Genomic DNA, 19,191 nt, shown 5'->3' with positions numbered 1-19,191 from the left:
CATTGTCCAGCAAAATTCCCCCACAGGAATCACTGTTTTGCGAATCGTGATAGCGATTGCAAAAAGTCAATGTCTAGCGAAAAAACTGTCATGCAGGGTAACTGTCTAGCGAGGCACCACTGTATATCAACAACAACCCACAAAGGCCATCTCAAATGGGGGAAAACCCCATCTCTGCTATAGCAGGCAGCAGTTTGTGGCCGGGGCCATGCGCTAGGTGAGTGGCTCCCAACCTTGGGTCACCAGGCGTTCTTGGACCACAACTCCCAGAGGCCTTCGCCACCAGCTATGCTGGCGGGGTTTTCTGGGAGTGGCAGTCCAAGAATACCTGGCGACCCCGGTTTGAGAACCATTGCTCCAGGCAAAAAGAGATTATAGCAGCATGGGTTTGAATCGTTTGCTTTTGCCAATTTTCTATAGAAACATCTGCCTACGCGGTGCCTCTTCAAGCCAAATAAGTAAGGGAGATTTTATGCACTGCCCTAAGAGTGCTGTGTTGTTTATGTCTTTACTTTTTCTCCAGTGCGAGATAATTTTTACTACGAATGCTGTAGCAGATGATATATCATCCCTAGAAAGAGCTACTAGTCCAAAGGGAGGAAAACACCGCTCTTCTGCCGTGTCTTGCGCAGGGGGTCTCAGGGAGGGGGGGGAAGAATTCGTTGAGATTCTCAGAAAAGCATCTTTTTTATTATTATTATTATTATTATTCCACCTTTCGGGACTACCAAGAAAACAACGCTCGCCTTTCCTGAGAGATCTACATAGGCGGTTGAGGTTTGACTGCATTTCAGGAGAAAAAAAGGTATACAAAAAAAAACAACCCCAACCCACCACTATATTTGATACACGTTTCAAACAGAAACGTGAGAACTACGGAACATATCTCAAAATACGTAACACTGGAGAAACTGAGATGCATTCTCGTTTTTACTCCATGGCTGAGCCTTGTCACTTGACGTGACCAAAAACTGGATAAGGGGGATGTCTGTGGAAACCAAGAAGTTCGCCAGAATTGAGAACCCAGCTCTTCTCACGCATGGAATTTGTATTAATCATTTATGGCACAGCAGAGAGAGAGAGAACAAGCATCCCCACAGCCTTCTCCACCTCCAGACTGAAGCCAGCCAAGCTTCCCATGCGGGAAAAGACAACTCCTAATTTACAAAGGATTTAAACTGCCATCGGACAAAAAATTCTTAATAGCCAAACCCTCCAAAGCCAGGAGAAGTCCTAAGAATATCACAAGCAAGCCTCTGAGGGATGAGGAGAAACGCCGCAAACTCTAAGACCCAGGCCACTGTTGCAATTTGTTAGACAACTTCTCGAACTCTCTGCTATCGCCTGCTCAATGTTTGCATCTCCTTCCGCACCCTTTCTTTCTTATTTGACTATCAAACGGGAAATAACGGTGTCCATTTGGGACGAGACTGTCTTCGGATCTTAAGGCAGCCCACATCAAGATCATAAGCCAATCCCGCCCCCATTTTGACATTTCCAATGCAAACTGGCCACTATGTGCAGAATTTCTTGCTTGCCACGTTTAAAATTTCAAGATAAAACCATGCCACCGACAAGCGGTGCAATGTTCCCTCGGAAGGAATAGAACGAATGGTATTTCATTTCAAAACAAGCTGGGGATTTGACAATAAAGGTACAGTGTGCCTCTTGTTATGATATCGATGCCTTTCATCGTGCCAGCTCATCCCTCCCAAAACAGCCGTACCCTTTACAGTTACAGATAACCATCGTCTTGTTTGCCGGCTGGCCGTGTCTGTGCAAGAGGAAATAATCAAGCTCTCAAAGACATTTGATGGCATCGCGGGGGTGAAAGAAGATTTGTCTTCCCCACGCTGGTTCGCAGAGTGAGTTACGTCTCCAGCTGCAGGGCCAGAGGTTGGGAGCTTGATTCCCACACGGGACCTCCTTGGAGAACAGCCAGCGTCCAGTCCCAGGGATTCCCCCCCCCCCCAGAAGAAGGGAAGGGGAAATGACTTTGAGCGTTCTCTACCTGGAAAACCTTGAAAACAAGGGTCACCAAGGAGAATACGGCATTCAGTCAGGGAGCCTCTTATGGTCCTATCACTTTGTTCTGAGGTAAGTCCAATACTGAGGCTCCAATACTTTGGCCATCTCATGAATGGACGGCTGGACAGGGTCATCGAAGTGACCAACATGAATTTGACCAAACTCCGGGGGGCAGTGGAAGACAGGAGGGCCTGGCGTGCTCTGGTCCATGGGGTCGCGAAGAGTCGGACACGACTTAAAGACTAAACAAGAACAAATAAAGCAATGGTCTGCAACCTTGGGCCTCCAGATGTTCTTCAACTACAATGCCCAGAGAAGAAACCTATCCGTTTTGAAGGAAATCAACCCTGAGTGCTCACTGGAAGGACAGATCCTGAAGCTGAGGCTCCAGTACTTTGGCCATCTCATGAGAAGAGAAGACTCCCTGGAAAAGACCTTGATGTTGGGAAAGTGTGAAGGCAGGAGGAGAAGGGGATGACAGAGGACGAGATGACTGGACAGGGTCATCAAAGCAACCAACTCCAGGAGGCAGTGGAAGACAGGAGGGCCTGGCATGCTCTGGTCCGTGTAGTCACAAAGAGTCAGACACAACTAAATGATAAACAACGACAACAACAAAAGTCCTCAAGCCTCAGAGGTGCGTAGCATCTGTGCCATAGACAAGCCTGACCTTCAAAAAGCACTTTATTTTACTCAGCACTTTGCAAGTGCTTAAACATGGGCTGGGTGATGCCTCGGAACTCACAACAGCTCAGTTAAATAGGACTTCTCTGCAGTAGCCAGTTAGTGGCCTTTCCACTCCTCTGGATTTAGCCAAACCTTGCTGGTCCAAGAGACTAGTTCTCAATGAGGTTTTTTATCATTATTTTTTATTAAGAAAATCAAGATTCATAGAAACAGTTCTTTGGCATAAGCAGTAGCATAACAGCATGTTCAAAGGTTACAACAGTTAAATAAAGCAGTTAATTCTTATTAAAAAAATAAGAAACTCTAAGATCCAAGCGGCAGTGGGCTAATCCCTCCCCTCCTTCTCCTTACCATTCTACATTCTGTCAATATCCAGCTACATAACATAATCCATCATCCATTCCTCTTAGCTTGGCATAAACTAAGAGAGAGAGCTTAAAGCAGTGGTTCCAACCTTGGGGTCCCAGATGTTCTTGGACCAAAAATTTGTGCTGGCCAAGATTTCTGGGAGAACATCTGGAGACCCAAGGTTGGCAGCCACTGGTTTAAAGCACGGGTCCTCGTGTTCAGATGCACCAGGTAGTAACTGCTTCCAAGACAGCACATACCTCTTATACCCTGAATGTGCTCCTTTGACTTAAAAAAAAAACCTTCCATCTGTGTGGGCAAGGTCTCTTATTCTGGCATAAACTGGATCCCACCCATCATCAGCCATGGGACCTCAGAGTGTCCGAGGACCTTCTGGACCTGACCTCGTTGATCTCTACAGCATAATCACGGCTGTTCAAGCTCTTTAAAGAAATATCTGAAATCCATTCTCCCCCCCCCCGCCCCAGAAAGAACAGAAAGGAAATACATATTCTCATCAGTTGTCATTAAGGAAAACATTAATATTTGAGGCTTCTTGCTCCTTTTCCTGCTTTCTCAACTTTCAAAACCCTTTTAAACTACCCGTTTTATGAATATTTGAGCAGGGGATCTTTAAACGCTGGACCTGAAAGCATTTTCGTGTTTCCAAAAAGGGCCGCTGAAGGAGACGATGTCTGACATGCATTAGGCCCTTTTGTTACAGGCAGCCAAGAACGATATATTTTTTAAAACTCAACTGTCTTTTAAAGAATGTAATCACTCGATAAGCTCTCGACATGACGTGCCTCCTTGCCTATTTGTTTCATGGATTACATCTTCATAAGATGTAAATTTAAGAGGCTTCATTTTAAAGGTGCACTTTACAAATTCACTTACTTAAAATCCAGAATCCATCTGACCTGAGCCAAGAAACTTTTCAAAACCTTTCCAAACATACCTCTTCCTCCAGACTGTGCAGACAAACAGCCTCGCACAACTCAGAAATCTGGGAGCCGTGAAGTCACACGGGTAGCGCACCGGCTGCCTGCAACCGGTGTCTTCCTTCTCGCCCTCTACTGTTTCGGTGACTCCAGGGGTTCTCCTGTACAGTCGTGCCCCACTTTACGATTACCCCGTTTAATGACGAATCCACTTGACGGTGAGGTTTTTGCGATCTCAAAACGATGGCTTGAATGGGGTTTTTCTGTGTTGCGATGATCGGTTCCCTGCTTCGGGAACGAATTTTCGCTTTACGATGATCAAAAACAGCTGATCGTCAGGTTTCAAAATGCCCCCCCCCCGCTGTGCTTAGGGACGGATTCCTCGCTGCACAGGCATGGAAAATGGCCGCCCCTATGGAGGATCTTCGCTGGACGGTGAGTTTTCAGCCCATTGGATTGCATGGAACGGTTTTCAGTGCATTTCAATGGGCTTTTTTATTTCGCTTTACAACGTTTTCGCTCTACAGCGATTTCGCTGGAACGAATTAACGTCGTCAAGCGAGGCACCACTGTATTTCTCTCTTTTGACCACCCTCTATGTCAGAGCTGGACAGCCACCAACCCTGATAGAAAAGACACCCCACCCCCTGCAAATGATCAGTTGAGATCTCTGCATGATAAAAAAAATCCATCAAACGCGATTTCCTTGAATCCCGCCAGTATTTTCCTTCTATCCCTTCTTCCACATCATATTTGCTGTAAGCTGCCCAGAGTAGATGTCAAAGTCTATATACAAATCTAATAAATAAATAAATAAATAAATAAATAAATAAATAAATAAATAAATAAATAAATAAATAAATAAAATCATATTTGTTCACATCGTTGTGCCTTTTTTCCTACTGTGGGCTTTGATCTCCACATTTCACCCAACGTGCATTTCTCCTCATTGACTACAGTTTGCTTGAGTCTATTCTCACCCCTTCAAATCCTGTGCCTCTGAGCCACCCTCATGTTGAAACATGTGCAAATTTGTTTGGGCACATATTCTTTCTTCAAAATGCTGCACAAGTCTTTGTTCAGGCGAATATTATTGAGGCAATGCATGCTTCTTCTCATGACAAGTCTCCAAGGAGGAGACACAAAGTTCAGGAAGACTATGAAAATTATTGTCTATTCCTGGAGGGAGGGAGGGAGGGAGAGAGGGAGAGAGAGAGGGAATTTTTTTATACAACAAACGTTATGGCATTTCTGCCATACATCAAAGGGGTCACGGACCACATGGGGAAACCTTTGAAAAAACACAACCTACAAATAGTATTCAGGCCCACCACAAAAATACAACAAATGTTACGGTCAGCAAAGGACAAAAGGAACCCCCTCACCACTGCAGGAGTATACCGGATACCTTGTAGTTGTGGCCAGGTACAGTATATATATATATATTTGGATCACAAAATGCAGCATTCACACTACATTCAAAGAAAATGAAAGACACTGGAAAAATCAGCAGCAGCTGAACATGCCCTGAAACAAACTGAACATGAAATTCTATTTCAAAAGACAGAATTACCAGACAACACCAATAATCATTATGTCAGACTGCACAGGGAAGTCACTGAAATCCACAAACACCAGCAGAGCTTCAAGAAAAAAGAAGAAAGTCTAAAACTCAACAAAGCCTGGCTCCCAGCACTGAAAAATACAGCCTGCAAAAGGTCAGTGAACTCTACCCAGTCACGGCACACAAAAGACCAGCTAACGACACTCATCAATCACAGTGACAGATCATCTCTCCCCCTTATCACAACAATACAACCAAAACAAAAAAAACACTGATCACCATAATCACCCATCTCCTGAAAAGGACGAAAAGCTGATCCCACAGCTATAAATACTCAACTATCCCACAAACTGCACCAGAGCACAGACAGAGTTCTGACTCCTGTCCTCTGAAAATGCCGGCCACAGAGACTGGCGAAATGTTAGGAAGAACAACCGTAAGAACACAGCCAAACAGCCCAAAATACCTACAACAACCATTTCTTTCTCTTAGTCCAAACTTTAGAGAGCCCCCCAAGGTCCTGAACATATTTTGGCACTAGGAGACACCAAATTCAGCTGCCCAAGAGAACAGCAGAACCTCTGCGGGGGGGGGGGGGGGAGAGAATACGTTACACCTTAATTCCTGATCCTCAGACGTTTGGTGGCTTTCCAAATATTGGCACATAATGGGAACTGTCAATTCATATTGATAGCTTCCACCCTCCCACCACAACAAGGGGCAAGAACTTTGGATTCCCTCTTGAAAATCAGCAACACGTGTATTTAATTAAAATATTTTTACCCTCACACCCTTTCTCCAAAGAAGAAAGGTTTCCTCGGGCGGAGGCGTGGAGGTGGCTGAGGAGTTGAACAACTTTTTTGCTCGATTCGAGATCGATCAAACTGAAACTGTTCGTTTGCCATCATTTACTCAGCAGAGTCCCCCCTTCATTGTGAATGAGCAGGATGTGAGACAGACTATGAAGGTGGTTAACTCCAGAAAAGCAGCTGGACCCGACTTAATTCCTGGTCGGGTGGTAAAAGACTGTGCTGATCAGCTAGCCGGGATATGGACTATAATTTTTAATCGATCCCTGACACTATGCACAGTTCCCGTCTGTCTCAAGGCTTCCGTCATCGTTCCACTGCCTAAAAAGTTGCCTACAAACAGTCCGAATGACTACAGGCCGGTGGCACTAACTTCAATCTTAATGAAGTGCTTTGAGCAGTTAGTTCGGAAATATATTATCTCCTGCCTTCCTGATTCCTTTGATGGGCTTCAGTTTGCTTATAAAGAAAATAGATCAACCGAGGATGCGATCAATACTGTGCTTTATATGGCTTTATCCCACTTGGAAACACAAGGGAATTATGTAAGAATGCTGTTCGCGGACTTTAGCTCTGCTTTTAACACCATTATACCCCACAGATTAATAGACAAACTTAAAGATCTTGACTTTCCAGATTCTATCTGTCTGTGGATTTGGGATTTTTTAACAAATCGTCCACAAAGGGTTAAACTGAATGACTACATCTCTACTGACAAGATACTCAGCACTGGCACTCCACAAGGCTGTGTCCTTAGTCCACTACTGTTCTCCATTTATTCATCAGATTGCACCAATAACCATCCCAGTAATAGGATTATCAAATTTGCAGATGATACTACACTAGTAGGACTTATCTCTGGGGATGATGAGTCTGCGTATCGGGACGAGGTATTACAGCTATCCCGCTGGTGCAAAAAAAATAATCTTTTATTTAACATCCAAAAAACCAAGGAATTCATAGTGGACTATAGGAAAAAAAGAGCAGACATTCAGCCACTGTATATAGATGGAGTTTGTGTGGAACAGGTGGTTGAATGTAAGTTTCTTGGGACTATCATAACAAATGACCTGACTTGGAGTGCAAACACCGCTGCGTTAATCAGGAAGGCACAACAACGGTTGTATTTTCTAAGGATTCTTAGAAAGCAACAATTGACTGAGAGTTTGTTAATCACCTTCTATCGGAGTTCAATTGAGAGTATATTATCCTACTGTCTCTGTGTATGGTTCACGAGCTGCACAGTGGCAGAGAAAAAGGCAATTCAAGGGGTGATCAAGACGGCCCAAAACATCATTGGCTGTTCACTCCCCTCTTTGGAAGAATTGTATAAGAACAGATGTAAGAGGAAGATATCTAACATACTGAAAGACTCCTCTCATCCGGGATATCAGCTCTTTAAACTATTACCATCAGGAAGGAGATTCAGGGTATTGAAAGCAAGGACAAGCAGATTCAAGAACAGTTTTTACCCAAGTGCAGTATTGAGTTTAAATGCGGGGCCATAAGTTTTTGGTGGACTTTTTAATTGCTGAGAGAAAACGGGGTATCTATATTTGGATGGTGAAAGTTGTGTATATTTTAACTTTTTTTTTTGTAGTGTTGTCCAGTTTTACCTTGGGGAAGAGCACCTCATTTCGTTGCACCCACTTGTGAGCGCAATGACAAATAAATTTCTTATGTCTTATGTTATGTCTTAAAGGACCCAAGACATCATTAAAACACATTCAAGCTAAAAGCAATGAATTATTCAAATATTAAACAAATTCATAACATATTAAGAATGCTAGGTAAAGCATTATTAAAACATCATCCAGGACCAAAGTTTTTTTCCCCCCTAAAACCAAATGAATGTCAATCCTAATATTCAGTCAGAACGAGGCCGTGTCCAATACAATACTGATATAATTTCTCTTTCAAAAAAACTAATTTTTAATTCAAACCTTGCATATCAATGCTAACCCGGTTTCCTACTCATTACTCATCATGTCAAACAGGACGCACACTTTTTTCCTTCTTTTTATTTTTTAAAAACAGTGGTGCAGGATGCACTGGGTTTGAAATACTGCCATAGACCTAGGAGCCTCAGACAAGGACCAGCGAGTAAATGCTGGTTTATTTTTACCCAAGACAGAGCAGAAAGGCAGAACCGGATTTTACTGCATGCATTGACTCAAACATGAATCAAGCCGCTCTTCAGCCGCAAGCCTTTCCTTGAGACGTACATAAAAGCAGCAATTCGCCTGCATCTGCTTGACCTTCTTCATCAAGGAAGCGATGGGGCAGAATCATCCATCCAGCTGTCTAGAACGAGAGGACAACCAGCGGATGTCTGATACAGTCTCCACCCGGTCAGGTGCCGACAGCCTTTGAACGGGTGGCTTTCTTCAGCTTCTACCTCATGGTGAAAACTAAAGAACTCGAGCTTCAAATAAAGAACCATGAAACCTTCGAAAGAAAACAAAATTGCAGCCTTTACAGGATGACAAATGCCAACTCTAGAACAGAGTGCTCCCTGGAAGGAGAGATCCTGAAGCTGAGGCTCCAATGCTTTGGCCATCTCATGAGAAGAAAAGACTCCCTGGAAAAGCCCCTGATGTTGGGAAAGTGTGAAGGCAAGAGGAGAAGGGGACGACAGAGGATGAGATGGATGGACAGAGTCATTGAAGTGACCAACATGAATTTGACCCAACTCCGGGAGGCAGTGGAAGACCGAACAGCCTGGCATGCTCTGGTCCATGGGGTCACGAAGAGTTGGACACGACTTAACGACTAAACAACAACAACAAAAGAACAGAGTTCATGTCCCTCTAGATAAAAACTTCAGAGAACCATGAATCTTTTGAGAGATAAGTAACCTAAACACAAGTTCTACTTTAAAATGCATCTATACTGTCACGTGAGAAAGAAAGAACACCCTCTTTGAATTCTATGTTTTTATGTATCAGGACATAACAAAAATCATCTGGCCTTGAGCAGGTCTGAAAATTAGATAAATACAACCTTAGATGGACAACAACACATGACACATCCTGTATCCTCTTCTCCATGGATGTGCTTCCAGATCCATCATGCAAATATACCTTGGATAGAAACCAGGGGATGGCCTACCCATTAAGGAGCCGCAGTTGAGTCATGGCAAGTGGACTTCTTCCTTGTTGAGTTGAAATGTTTCGCTCCTCATCCAGCCATGACTCACCTTCCAGATAACCTCACCTGGATGACTGAGAATCTTCACAGGTATTAAGGAGCAAAGGTCTTTCATGTTCAAAGTGAAAACAATGTACTGATATCATTAGGATACAGATCTTAAAGATTCCATCCATTTCACAGTGCCATTTTTTTTGAGAACACAGTTGCTAAGCCTTCCAGAAATGCACAACCATACTTCATGCCAGTATTTAGCTTCTAACGTTGGGCACACTTTTGCACAAGGAAGACAAAACACAACGGCAGGTCCAAATTCCCCAGCCATGTGCAACAAGGGGGATCGCTTTGAGTGGGCAAGTCAACGGGCCAAGTCATGGCGGATTCCATCTTCAAGCCATGTGTACAGCTAGATTTTACAAGCCAGACAGAACTAAGAGCAAGCTGCCTGGCCACATGCCCCCAACAAGCTTTTGAGGAACCCAATGGCTGGTTTTTCACCTCCCGTTCGAAAAAACACCATGAAATATGTAATATTCCAAAGAAGATATAACGAAGCTAAAGAAAGCCGAAACAAGATCGCCTGCCTCTTTGTACTCCATCACCTTTTGCACATTCTGTACAGCTAGAAAGGTGAAACATTGGGAATTTTAGCAACTTTTGCATGCTGCCTTTAAGAGGTTCTGGCTGGGGTGGGGTTGGGGTCTTTTTCTGAGCTGGGATGATTGTCAGTCAATCCAGCAGCAACCAACAGATCCCCCTTGGCCTCAATTTTAAAAGAGAGTCATGCATCTTAAGGACTTTTAACTATGTTCCTGCTTTTTCCCCGATTAATCTGTGGTCAGTTAGCCATGGAGTCAGGATTCTGTTAGGTTTAAGAGTCTGCAGTTCTGTAGCCAGGATGCAGCTACAAGTCAGTTAAGTTCTGTTCATGTAACCAGTCTTTTTTCTACAATAAGCTGTTTTTTATCTGTACAGAGCTATAGATTAACTTTTATTTTTTCTCTCACCAATGTCACCGAGGGAGTTACTGAGACTGTAAGTACTAGTCTGGTGCTTGCAGAGTATGGCTCTGTAAGAGAGTATGGCTTAATAAGAAGTTGACAGCATATACCAAGATCCAGGTCTATAGAGTGTGTGTCCTGAGCACACTCCTGTCCTGCAATGAGTCCTGGACCCTTTGTGCACGGCAGGAGAGGAAGCTGAACACCTTCCCTATGCGTTGCCTCCGATGGATTTTTGGTATCACCTGGCAGGACAAAAACGAGCTGGAATTTTCAGCATGTATACATTACTGAAACAGCGACGTCTACGTTGGCTTGGGCATGTCGTGAGAATGGCTGGTGGTTGGATTCCAAAATATCTCCTGGATGGAGAATGAGTGCAGGGAAATCGCCCCAGAGGCCCTTGTTCAACAGGCTGAGGCCAAGAGGCCGCCCCAAAACCAGCAAAACCAGGGAGCTGGACAGAGGACAGATTGTATTTATCTTCAGCGTGGAAGGAATAGTCACTCTCGAGTTGGCCTTCTCAGCCACACTGGACACTGTTCCAAGACCTCCATACAGAGCACATGACCATCGTCTCTCGAGACTGAAGGATGCCTACTCTAATCTAAGTACCAGTTGATCAGACAAGCAGTAAGGGGTGGTCTAGTCCGGGGAGACTTGATGCTAATTCTGGTCTGCTTGTCCCTGCATTATTTGCTTCATAGCTAGAGGTTCTAGCCAAAATTTCACATTCTGCTGAGATGAACTTGATGATGTTCCGGGTAGAGAGCAGTTCCGGGGATCCCAAGTGTTTCAAGCCACCAATTCCTGTCCTCCTGGATCCTTCAAGTAACAAGAGGAAGCATTTTGAAATGCCAAGAAGAACGGTAGTGAAGGTTGCCCGTGGAAACCTTTCATCCTACCACCCAACAGATTTGCCAGAAACAGTTGAAGAAAACTCTCTGGCTCCTCCAACACATCACACGATCTTTTGTGGTTTTTCCAGGTTGGGGGGCCCTGCTCTGGTTGCCCCTACTGGGATGTCTGCTGGTCTGTTTATGAGAAGGGCCTCTACCACTGTGTCTGCCAGGGCTACCTCACCTCCCAAGAGGAACAGAAGGTGCCCATGAGCCACCTGGCATTGGTAATCTATACCCAAGGAGCAGAGGTGACAGGAATGGGGGAAATCTCCTGCTAAACCGTTCCTAATGATTTTATCCACTGTGTACCCTACCACACCATCAACAAAAGGGTGCATATCAGATATTATCTTTCCCTCTTTTGCTCTAAGGAAGAAACTGTAAGTGGTAGGTCCTCGCTTTCTCTCTCTCTCTCTCGTTTATTCTCAGGTTATATTATACAGATGTGCACAAGTCGCAACGCCAGTCTTCGAAAAATACCCCCCCCCAAACACTCGTTTGTTGGCGTAGACGTTAAGAAAGTATGAATGGAGATCCAGGCCAGGAGTAGAAACGCAAGCGCTACAACCGAAGGCAAAACAAGGATGGGGAGGGCAGCTGCAGAAGAGATGGGGGAGAAATAGGAAGAAACCAAGAATTCTTATATATATATATATATATATATATATATTTGGTTCCTACAGTTATGATCTTTTCACAGCAGCCAGATCTGACGACCAATCACCACCACCCACAAAAGGCAGATCTCTCTATGTTTATTTAGATTTCTGTCAAATCGGTTAAGCTTCTGTAAGTCCCATTCCATCCTGTTCCTTCGCAATCAATGCATTTTTGGAGAAGGCAACCATCTCTCTCTCTCTCTGCCGGCCAAGGTAAGAGTTAAGAAGCAAATGAAGAGCTGGTTGTTTCTCCGAATTTTTGCCGGAGTCGTTGGCAGCGCCGGGAGGGAGCGCAGCAGCTACTTAGAAATGCACAGCAACACAGCAACGGCATAATGAGGTCCCTGTTCTCCGGTGAAGCCGCTTTGCTTCCGACCGCACAATATCCAGAATTGTACAGGGTTAAAATATGACACAATAAACGCATTGAGTGTTTTTCTCCCCATGGCCGCAGACCACCACCACCACCCCAAATGTATCGCCCTGGGGAAGAAAAAACACCACCAGCGTCTGGAGAAAGAAAAGAAATCATCCTAGGCAAGGCTTGTATTTATTAGCTTTTTCTAAGGAGGAAAATGAATTGGGGAGGGTGGGAAAGAGTTTCAACAGATTTCTTTTTAATTCCCCCCCTCCCCTTCCAGCATCCCACCCACAGTAAAACCTCCCCTCCCTTTTTGCTCTTCTAAAAGCACCGGACCAAGCGCCCGGATGCATGGTGTCCACCCATCGATGGCCTCCATCCATTTCTCTTGGGCCACCACTGCTTGCTCAGAGGCTCTGCGTTTCTAGTTGATGCAACTACCCAAACAGACAAACAAACCAGCAAGCTCTTGATGATAAGTCATCATCTTCAAGGTTGTGCATCAAGTTCTTGTGGGTAGTTCCGAACTTATACGGTGTCATTAATGGCCCAATTTCAGACAGCTGATGTTTCTGGTCCTTTGTTTTATATTCTTAATGGTCAATTTCCATGACTATGTGGCCTTTTCCTGATTTTTCCTGATCTGTAAGATACCATCCCTTTGTTTCTGTTCATGGGGTTTTCTTGGCAAAGGTACTGGAGTGGCATTGCCGGTTCCTCCTCCAGGTGGATCGCGTTTAGCCAGAACTCTCCACTAGGACCTGTCCGTCTTGGGTGTCCCTGCATGGCATAGCCCATAACTTCTCTGACTTACTCAAGCCCCTTTGCCACGACAAGGCAGCAATCGTGAAGGGAGTCCCCTCTTGAGAGTCCCCTGGATTGCCAAGAAAACAAACCTATCCATTCTGAAGGAAATCAACCCTGAGTGCTCCCTGGAAGGACAGATCCTGAAGCTGAGGCTCCAATCCTTTGGCCATCTCATGAGAAGAGAAGACTCCCTGGAAAAGACCCTGATGTTGGGAAAGTGTGAAGGCAAGAGGAGAAGGGGTAGACAGAGGACGAAATGGTTGGACAGTGTCATCGAAGCTACCAACATGAATTTGAACTAACTCTGGGAGGCAGTGGAAGACAGGAGGGCCTGGCGTGCTCTGGTCCATGGGGTCACGAAGAGTTGGACTCAACGACTAAACAACAACAGCAAAGACACCATCAAATGGCATCAGCTGAAGATCAATGTGAGTTCTTGAACACCATGGGCTCTGGACACCAAATGAGCAATATTGCATGCTAAAGAAAGCATCCACCAGGTAAAACTATTCATTTGGCTTTAATTTGGCTTAAATTGACTATTCCTGGTGGTTTAACTAAATTCTCTATACCAACTCTCTTAGAGGCAGGTCATATACCTGGGCATTCTTTCCTCCCCCAGCCAAAAATAAATTCTTTGAGTTTCAAAAAGGCAAAGTGGGAGGGGTAGCTCGCCGGACTGTCCTCTGTTTTAAGAGATGGGCCACAAATTCCAAACTCCTAACTGAGGAGAAACTTGAAAACAATTTTGCACAGGGCAGCTCTCTCCATCTAAGAAGTGAACTTGGCCTCAGCATCCTCAGCCATGTGTATTTGGGACGTTGATAACAGCATGTAAATCTGCTAGTCATGGAATCAAGAGACTCTGCACCGGATGGAAGAACCATTCCCCCAAGACTGAAGACCAAACTCTCTTGTTAGAAACAGAACCAACGTTTGTCCACTTTCTGGAGGAGCACTTGCATGGAAGCAGGGGGACCCCGGAGCGCCCATGCGTACATGCAGCAGGTTTTTCCACAGTGACCCCCATGTCCACACTTCCGACAAAACACACAGAACACTTCCCAAGTCCCTACTGGTGTAGTGTCGGGGCTAGAACTCAAAGAGATCTGGGTGCAAATCCTTGCCCAGTCATGGACATTTATCATGGTGTGACGGGGTGGCCATGGTAAACCACTTTTTGAATGTCTCCCTTTATTTTTATCTTTTTAAAAAATCCTGTTCGGATGTGACCAGCGATCGAAAGCAATGCAAGGATCCATCGCAAGAATAACACCCCGGTTGACCCTAACCATTAGAGGCAGGCCTTTAACCCAACGTTACGCTGTGTCCCTGGCAGGAACCAAGCCGCCCGAGTGGAGAAGAGAATCAACAAACCAGAACTGGGATTCCCCCATATGTGACTTCGTCCAAAAAAAAAATACACAGAAATCTGTTGGGTGTGTCCAGCTGGAATGAGTAAATATTTAACCAAATCTACAGAGCAGGCAGGGAATTCAACTCCTGAATGGAGTTTCATGGGAGAAAAGCTAGCTTGCGTAGATCTGGGCCAACTGCTTGCTGGTCCAGGACTACCATCAGAAGGAAGGGCCAGCCAGGAAATACTTCCTCTCTTGGAAATCCCGGAAAGGTCTGCCATGAGTCACGGTACCCCCATGGCAGGATGTAAGTATTACTCTACAGGAGCTCAGAAACCGGATGAGCCTCGAGTGGGATCAAGACATCAAGTGGGTGTTGCAAGATGCCGGGGAAGGGAAGGGTCTGAAACCTAAGAGAGTATTAGGAGGTCCACAAGAGTGAGGTTGGGGGATAAGATCAACATAGTGGCACGTGACTCTATGGATCCTACCTACCCCAAGGCAGAGTGGGCGGATTTCCCCAACGGGATGCTATCAACCAGGGATGGACCTTGCAGACTGCAAGTTGTGTTGCCGCTTGTTGTGAGCTACCGGTGGCCATGGGGGCAGGATACAGGCACTGAGCCGACAAGTCTAGAAACTTCTCTTGCCTTGAGCGTGTGCGGCTTCAAACTTCTTCAACCCACAGCCCCGGGTTCTCCTTGAACCCCTCCGCATAAAAACAGGGTGGAGCTGCCAAACGAGGCACGGTGGATGCTCCCTTGCGGATGAGAGGATGATGGGAGGAGGATTCAAGGACAAACTCTTTTTCTGGCTAAAAAAAAAAGTTCCTTCTTAAAGATGTTGAGAAGGCATTGCATCTTAGACCAAAAAAAGGGGGGGATAGGATTAAACGTTGGGGAAAGGGGCAGAGACGGCCCACGGAGATTCCTTGGGGCAACGGCCATTGGCTTCCGACAGCCACACCATTGGTGTAACTAGACAACAAGGTTTTGGCCTTTGTTTAGTAAGTAGCAGTCTCTTCATAGAGGTCAACTGGACTGAGGAAGCAGCCCCCACAATAAACATTGTTGGAGTTTTGTTAACAATCTTGCATGCTGTCTGTAGTTTGTGTGAATAGGGGGATTTTTTGGGGGCCTCAGTGACCGTCTGCTCATTCAGCACTAACCAATCGTTCCTTCCAGCCTCTGATTCTTTTTTAAAGGCCCACCTCCCTGCTGCATGTATCTTTCCTTCTCTTTTGGCTGTTGACGGCAGTCGTTTGTTTGCTGTTGATCTGTGTGGTTGGTTGCTAAGTATGTGTGCACTAATTTAAAACAGCATACATAAGTCTGTAACTTCAAATAACTGTAAGTACTTTTTTTTTTACTACAAATGTCTCAGAGTAAATTACTGAGACTTCAAGTCCCAGTTAATGAGAAAGGGGCAGACTCTGGGGCACTATTCACTATTCTCTGTGGATCTATGTACTTCTACTGTGCAATGAAAAACAGAGTTTTACCAGAAGTTTACAATAAAAATCACTCCCCATAGCTACCATCTCTCTAGCTTCAGTCCTGCCCTGGATTGCTGCTCCCACTTTGTACAATTGGGATTTAAACCAAAGAAGTAATGAAGCTTGGGGGGGGGGGGGAGATCAGTAACATGTAGTAACATGGTCTAACTTAGGGGTCTCGTATCTCAGATGGAATTTTGTAAACTTTTAGGGATTAACAACTTTTTTAAAATGATATGATCGTCTCACTGAGATCTCCTCTCCTCTTTTATTTATTATTTATCGAGTTGTTGTTCCTGCTGTTGCTGTTATTGTTAAGTCCTCTGTTCATCAAGTACATGACAAGAAGGCTTAATTTTTTTGTCAAATGATAAAATACCTAAGAGGGGTGGCCAATAACAAGAATAATCTTCAGACGCTGTTGCAAGGCAGGTGGAGTGTACAACTTAACCACAAAATGCCAAAGTAATTTCTGTTAACTTGGTTTTAATTGGCTGTTTTATGAAGATTTGAGTGTGCCATTAGCTCTTTGGAATGACATGAGGGAAGCTGTGAGAATTGTATGATTCATATCATTATAGAATCAGAATCCGACATACTTACATGAAAAGCCACCATCTGTGGCATTACGAGAGCAGAGGGGGGAAACATGAACCCCCTCCGGAAGCAGGAACATACACATGCCCCTTCTGCCCCAGGTCCCTCTTACATCATCAAGAAGTGGCACAGTGGCTTTGTTGTTCCTGGTCATCAAGTCAGTTCTGACTAAAACCAACCCTAACGGGATTTTCAAGACCGGTCAGATGTTCTTGACCACTGCCATCCCCCTAGGAAGTCCCCATGGTCAAGCGGAGATTCGAACTCAGAGTCTAAACCCAACACTCTACCTACTAGGCCACACTGGTTGTCCAGTTGACTTTAGAAATTTGCAAAATCATAGCTGTACCCTTTTTTCTACCAAAGAAAGCTGGCACGTTCTGGGGGGGGGGGGCTGTTGCAGCCACTTGTCAGATCTTTGGCATGAACTTCCCAAAACACACACACACAGAGAGCTACATCACTTAATGGTGCAACCGTCCAGTGTTTTACATCTGCAAGGATGTGGGTTGACCTACTCCAGTATCTTCCACCAAACCTAAAACGAGACACAGCTGTGGTCCCGACCACAACTTGAAAGCCAATGGCTCATGCGCCCAGAACGATGAGCAACGTGTCGGTGGAGAAAACGGTACAAAGAGTGTGTCGTTCAAAAACGGAAGAGGAGGAGTCTCAGCCTATGGACTTGGACAGCTTGTTTGAAAACATGAATGGGGGGGGGGGTCTGCTTTTCCATTGTTGGGCCAGCCCTTCTTTCACAGTTTTGTCCAGAAAAAGACTGCCCATCTGCAGCCATCCATGGACAACTGAAATCTCACCACTGAGCTCCACTGATCAATAAACTGGGGGGGGGGAAGACTACTGCAGCACATTCTTTGTGGGGTTACCCTTGGAGACAATCTGGGGAAAAATTTGGTTAATGTAGCAGGAGTCTCCCCCCCCCCCCCTTTGGATGGAAAAGCGGAAAGGAACCTTCGGCAGCGACTTTGCAGAAATTCCAAGGAGGCATCTCAGCCTCCCTAGTGGTCCCTGTGTTCCCCCAGCGTTGGCCAGCCACGGAATACCTGCAGCGATTCTCAGCGATGTTTCTCGGGGTGCTTTTCCAACCCCCATTCCCACAAAGGCAGATGGGCTCAGAGAGACACACTACAGCAGTGAGCCAGTCAAGGTGGGACCCATGAGCGTTACACATCCATGACCTCACAGGGACTAATCCAAAAGTGGTGTTGACAAAACTGCCCCATCCCGCCCCGAGGCCAGGTCCCCACAGAGAGAAGTCGGTGCCCACTTTTAAGCACTGAACAGAACGAGGGGGGAAAGGATCCTGCTCTTCATTGGATGCCAGGCTGCCTCCAGCAAAACAAAGGCATCCACCATGGATGTTCCCTCCCCTCTCAGTTTAGCCAGGAGGGTCTGACCCTGTTCCCCATTCCACCAGCAAAAGGGGGATGAGAGAGAGAGAGACCTTTCCATTACTTCACATGGAATAGCACACGGCCCTCTCAGCAGCTGCCCCGAGGCAATGGCACAAGCGGCTTAAAAACCCTCCTCTTGTTGACCAGTTTTAAAGAAAGGTTTTAGGAACGGCTTCTTTTGATCCGGCTTTTTTTTTTTAAAGCCTTTCACAAATCCAGAAGTGCCATGTTTTTGAAGAGCTGCAGTTCTTACTACCGGTTGACATAATGTTGCTCCTTGAGTATCTTCTGTGATGCTATTTTTAAACATGTATCTGTATCAGCCACCGTTGAGGACGGCGTGACTAACAGCCCTTTCATAAAGGAATATAAGCAAAATCCTTGGCCTGGAAGGACCTTAGCTCCATTCAAGACAAGGGCCCATCCAGACCAGCCGTCCACAGCAATGAAGCTGGTGCCTCCCGGAGTTTTCAAGAAGGTCGTAAAGGAGACCGCTTCCTGCCTCCCCATTATTTATTCCCAAGACCCCTTAGATTTTAGATTAGTCATCCTTCAGTCGCGAGAGACATCCACCCATCCCCTAAGGATGCCACAACCTCTCTCCCCTGATGCGTAATTTTTATTGTGGACAAGAAACTACCGTCAGGACAGGATACAAGGAAACAGAATGGTGTGGCAGAGGCCAAGGTGTCAAGACCAGGGTGCATTTTCATCTCTTTATCTGTTCCATCTCTACACAGGACATTTCACATGGAAAGCCAGACTAGATTCAGATGATTAGGGATCCTTCAATCTCAAGAGACTATGGGAACGTGCTCTGTATGGAGGTCTTGGAACAGCATCTAGTGTGGCTGAGAAGGCCAATTCGAGAGGAACCGTCCCTTCCACACTGAAGACAAATCCAATCTGTCCCCTGTCCAGCTCCCTGGTTTTGTTGCTTTTGTGACTGCCTCGGCCTGCTGGACAAGGGTCTCTTCAAATTGGGAGAGGCCATGACACAACGCCTGCCTCCAGGCTGAGCGCTCAGATGTCAAGGTTTCCCATCTGTTGAGGTCTATTCCTAAGTAAG

At 45.5% G+C, this 19,191-nt stretch overlaps 1 protein-coding gene across 2 annotated transcripts in view; it reads right to left on the bottom strand.

Moving 5' to 3' along the window:
- MDGA2 (MAM domain containing glycosylphosphatidylinositol anchor 2) overlaps positions 1-19,191 on the bottom strand; it is a 504,154-nt gene that overhangs the window by 468,027 nt on the left and 16,936 nt on the right. The gene's annotated exons all lie outside the window — the stretch shown is intronic.

Source organism: Pogona vitticeps, chromosome 1 (genome assembly GCF_051106095.1).
Source record: "Pogona vitticeps strain Pit_001003342236 chromosome 1, PviZW2.1, whole genome shotgun sequence".
In the NCBI taxonomy this organism is placed as follows: Eukaryota; Metazoa; Chordata; class Lepidosauria; order Squamata; family Agamidae; genus Pogona; species Pogona vitticeps.
Note: the sequence above shows the minus strand (reverse complement) of the source record. Positions and strands in the feature narration are given on the sequence as shown.